General features: G+C 38.0%; 1 non-coding gene across 1 annotated transcript; it reads right to left on the bottom strand.

Moving 5' to 3' along the window:
- Positions 1-819: 819 nt before the first annotated feature.
- Positions 820-925, bottom strand: LOC139865158 (small nucleolar RNA R71). The gene has a single exon (XR_011764681.1). It is a non-coding gene; the product is annotated as a small nucleolar RNA R71 (small nucleolar RNA).
- Between the last annotated feature and the right edge of the window lie 4,450 nt (positions 926-5,375).

The following is a 5,375-nucleotide window of genomic DNA, read 5'->3' as shown; positions in this document are numbered from 1 at the left end:
TAACTAGATTCTAAATACATTTTTATTAGCCTAAAATTTATAGAACTCATTTTCGGATCACCGTTTATTTTAAAAATAATATAAGTTCGAATTAAACTTCTCTAAATAATAATCGATACGTCCAACGACTATTACAATCATTTAATATTTATTTTCAATATATTTTATTTATATATAGTTATGTTTTAAATAATAATTATTATAATATCATATTTTATTTTATTTTGCATAGGAAATTCTAAAAATTGAATCATATAACATTTCAAATTAATATATATGTATATATTTAAATATGTACATATCTATTTACAAATAGTTGTTCGTGAATCGTCGAAACTGGTCGAGGGTCAAATGATTTCATAAAATAGTTCAAAAATTTTGAAATTCAATTTAGTAGACTTTGCTTATCATGTCGAAACCATATAAAGATTAAGTTTAAATTTGGTCGAAAATTTCTGGGTCGTCACAATAACAAACCCTCGATTGAAGGTCGAGGAGGACCGATCAGATTTCCACAGATTCAAGGACACTCGTTCGCGTTAAAGCATCACATTATACAGCTCATCCAAAACAGTGGTCAATTTCATGGATTACCGAATGACTATCCTAATTCTCACCTTGATAAATTCATATCTCTTTCGAACTCCTACAAACAGCCAGGGATAGGACAAGATATAGTCCGGCTATACTTGTTTCCCTATTCTCTCACTCATCATGCTCAAACATGGTTCGAAGGAATGGAAAAAGATTCCATCACGTCATGGATGGAGATGGCTACTAAATTCCTAACCAAATATTTCCCTCCTTCTAAACAAACCAAACTTAAGAATGACATCATTAACTTCAAACAAAGTTATGATGAATCTCTTTACACTGCATGGGAGCGATTCAAAACCCTACTGAAGAAATGCCCTAATCACCAGATAGAATGGTCAGCTCAAATCTGTACCTTCTACACTGGTCTTACGGTAAATCATAGGACGACGATCGATACAGCAGCTCAAGGAAATCTGATGAACCAAACCGCAGACGAAGCATGGGAGTTGCTCAAGAACATGACAATGCATCATCATGACTGGAACAGTGGTGAAACAAATTCATCATCTGCCCCAGTATCTGCACTTAATAATCAAATGGAGGCCATCAAATCCCTCACAGATAAGATGGAATCTCTCGCTAAACAACTCGGAGAATTGAAGACGCAGCCGCAGCAGGTTAACCATGCTCAGGCCTGTGTTAATTGTACCAACCCGTAACCCATTGAAGAATATCAAGTTGAGTACGAAAACCCTGACGGTTCAGTTTGTTACGTTCAATACCCAGCTCGTCAATCAAATCTCGAATTCAATCAACAACCTAGGGTTAACCTATTTCAATGAAGCAACTAGCCTTTTCGCTATCGCTACCCACCTTATCCAGCCCAACAATCTCAATTGTCCTACGACCAACCACTTCCACTCACTGGTCCACCAGTCGGAGAAAATTCCCCAACCACCCAAATTACAAAAGTAACCAACCCCACTCTCGGAGCTGACGATTAGTTGACTCAGTTCATACAAGGACAACAACAGCTAAATCAGAGAACTGCATCCAGACAAGAACAGACGGAGATACTAATGAGAAATCAATTGGCTCTGCTCAAAAGTCTAGAGACGCAGCTCGAAAAGTTATCACAATGCCTTGAAACCCGACCACAAGGGAAGTTACCGAGTAATACTATCCAAAATATCCATATAAGGGAAGCTAAACAAATGGATTCTATAATCCCAGAGGAAGAACCACGAAAAAGGTCAGCTAGGCTCAAAAACAAGTAAGCATATACTCAGAAGCTACCCACTTCAACTCCAATTCATGTACCCTACCTTGGAAGGCTACAGGAGGAACCATCCAAGCTTGATTCCTTCAAACTCGATGGAAGATTCCTGGACACCATGTCCAAAGTCCCCAACCAGAAGAGATACATTTGAAGGCTTCTATCTAATAAGGAGAGGATACCAGATTCTAACAAAATTCCGCTGAATGAAGAATGCTCGACATTACTCATAAACTCTCTACCACCAAAGCTAGGAGACACGTGCCGATTCATTTTTCCGTGTTCAATCTACCAATCTGGAACCATTCATGCGCTAGCAGATTTAGGAGCGAGTATCAACCTAATCCCCTACTCTCTCTACAAGAGATTAGAGTTAGGAGACGTGTCACCAACTAAAATGACAATCCACCTTGCCGATCACACAATTCGATATCCTAAGGGCATAGTTGAGAACGTCTTGGTGAAAGTCAAAAAATTCTTGTATCCTATGGATTTCGTAGTAATGGACATTAAGGAAGACCTACACACACCAGTAGTGTTAGGAAGACCTTTCATGAATACGGCTAGCACTGTCAATGATGTGTACAATCAAACCTTGATCTTGCGATCACATGGGGAGAGCGTTACCTTCAAAATTGACCGACCTACCGATCTTTCTGGACAGGCAGTGATGTTTGCTATCTTCACCAGACGGATCACTTCGGATGATGAGTCTTCACCACCATCCAATGATATCGAAATGGGTGTCGAATCACAATCTGTAGATGACCCAGAAATGGAAGAAGAGGATCCCAGCGAAGAAATAGAGGAAGAGGAAGAATCTGAAAAGGAAGAGAAAATAGAAGAAGTAAAAGAAACTGAGATACTACCCTCTCTAAGTATAAAACGTCACGAAGAATTAATGAGGCTTGAGACGGAAGATCACAGTTTAATCATTCATTTCAAGAAGAAGACTGATAAGGTTGAGGATAAGGATATAGAAATTGACCCTGCAAGTGTTGAAGTAAAGAACCAGAATACTGAAGAATCCCGTTCATCAAATGAATCTTCAGATGACTATTATACCGATGATGATGAGGAAGAGCAACATGAAGATATTCTGGATAACTCACACTCTCCAACCGAACCAGATCAAGGGGAGCCAGACTCTTCTTCAGATCGGATTCCGGTCATATCTACACACGCCGACATGATAACTTTCATGAAAGACCCCGATGAATTTGAAGATATTATCGAAGCCATTCGTAAATCAACAATTGATTTCACACTATGCTTAACGAAACGAATCATGGCTATCCGAGAAGAGTACAACCTCTCTCTCCAAAGAGAAGACAATGATGTTAAAATCCTAGAAGAACGCATTCTAGAATTTATCAATACCCTTCACGATCATATCTACCGCGAAGAAAGGCAACGAGAGCACAATTCAGTAGTCCGCACTATCCTTGAGACAAGATTCTGTCGAGATCAGAATATCATTTACTGTAAGGTTTACAACACCTTAGCAGGATCTGCACTTCCTTTCTCATTTACTCTGAGGTTTACAATACCTTAGCAGGATCTGCACTTCCTTTCTCGGTAAAACAACGAGCACTACTTCCTTTCTCACCATACCACTCTAATTTGTAAATGATCGAGGATATTCACAGCTTTTTTGCTCTTTTGGAAAAAGAAAATTTCGAAAGAACATCAGACGGGCTAGTGATTTATGTAACAATTGATCACCACGTTGTTTTGATTATCAAAGAGTTGCGAGACGCAGTTACAGAAGAAGTATGACGCAACAATCCGTTCTCTCATCTTGAACCAGACCGAGTCAACATTGTCACCTACTTTACGAAACAGTTAGCACGTATCTTCCACGAATCCACAGATCCAAGTTTCACATTTAAAGCCGGATGTCGGGAGATATACTCAAAGACAGCGACATTAATGCTCGGATCAGGATTGCTTTTCACTTCTTTTCAGCTTCGCCTTTTGACCAATCTGTGTAAAGCTACAGACTCTTACTGCGAAGATCAACATTTTGAAGATTTCGAAATACTGAAGATACAGTTTCTAACACTATTTGAAGACCTCCGAAATGAGCATCTGATATGCCCAAATCAGACGGTTTATTTATGCGGTGTCGTTAGGTCGTAAAACTTCCATTCAGGATATCAACGGAAGAAGTTGATTGTTTAATTTATATATGTTGGGCCTAAATCTATTATTCCTTCCTATGGGTTAGGAAGGGCAAATATGACCTAGGGTCGTTCCTTGAGCGGTCGAATTTGAAGCGAAGCTTATTCAGATAATCTAGTAATTAAGATTGGGTTTGTACACAATTTAGTATCCAAGACTAGTGGCCAGGTACACCTTGTGAGGAGAGGCGGGATCCTTTTGGTCTCAATAACTTGACGACTGTTCGGAAAATCCAACAACCAAGTCCAACCAGTTTATTCTAGACACCACTTTATCCGGAATATCAAATTATGTAAAGGAAATAGTTGGGTTGAATAGTTTATATTATTATAATTAAGATATTAAAACAATATAATTAAAATAAGCTAGCTAGCATGCAACAGCTAAAGATAGAGAAGACGTGGTTCACCATGATTTAAGATAACGTAGTGTCGGGATGATTATGAGACACTCCTTGGATAGATATATCTTAGTGTGAACACTAGATTCCCTACTAAGGGGTTTCCCGTTTAGCATGTCACAAGGAACTAGGCTTTGAAGATTCTGATCGGATGGACTATGCTCAACTCCCGACGCTTTATCCGGTTTAAGGATACAAGCGGCCCATCTTGGATGCAGTGCATACCTTGGGCACACGAATAAAGTAGCATAGCCATATATATAGAATATCCAACCTTTCTTAACACCTTAGTGTATCACCCAAGTGAGTGGTTATGATTGAGTTTCGAATTCTTTTCTGTCAATGGTTTGGTAAAATCTAAGGGTTTGTAGACAAATTAGAACATCTGATAGTTCTCAGTCATCCTTAAAGATTTATAAGCTTAGTTTGTATTGTAGTGCATTAAACTCCCATTTATGACTTAAACCATCCCTTACTTAAATATACCCAATAAATCCCTTAGTTCTCCACCATGCACTAGACTTATAGTGGTTCCATAGCTTCTAACCTTGACCATGCCCAAGTTGTCCTATAGTACATCGACATGAGTCTTATACTCTTGACCAATGTCTTGATCTGGTTCTACCGTAATTCCCCATGTACTTTATATTATTTCCGATGGGTTCATACCTTGACCAATGTATAAACACAGATAATTAATTACCTTATAATTGTCGATTTTATAAAAGGTTTTAATCACATTTATTGGTGGAAGGACGATTATAACGAGGTTTAATATCATAGACAAAAAGCGAGTACGAAACGATAATCATCCCTAACTAACATTATTAAATCATGACAAACAATCAAGTAATTACTCACACATCATGGCAATAAGCATTTCTAATATTAATAAATCACAACATCAAACAAGAATATTATAATAAATTAATAAAAGAAATGATAGATATTACTGAATAATGTCATCAGAATAACACT

This window comes from Rutidosis leptorrhynchoides, chromosome 8 (assembly GCF_046630445.1).
Source record: "Rutidosis leptorrhynchoides isolate AG116_Rl617_1_P2 chromosome 8, CSIRO_AGI_Rlap_v1, whole genome shotgun sequence".
Taxonomy (NCBI): domain Eukaryota; kingdom Viridiplantae; phylum Streptophyta; class Magnoliopsida; order Asterales; family Asteraceae; genus Rutidosis; species Rutidosis leptorrhynchoides.
Note: the sequence above shows the minus strand (reverse complement) of the source record. Positions and strands in the feature narration are given on the sequence as shown.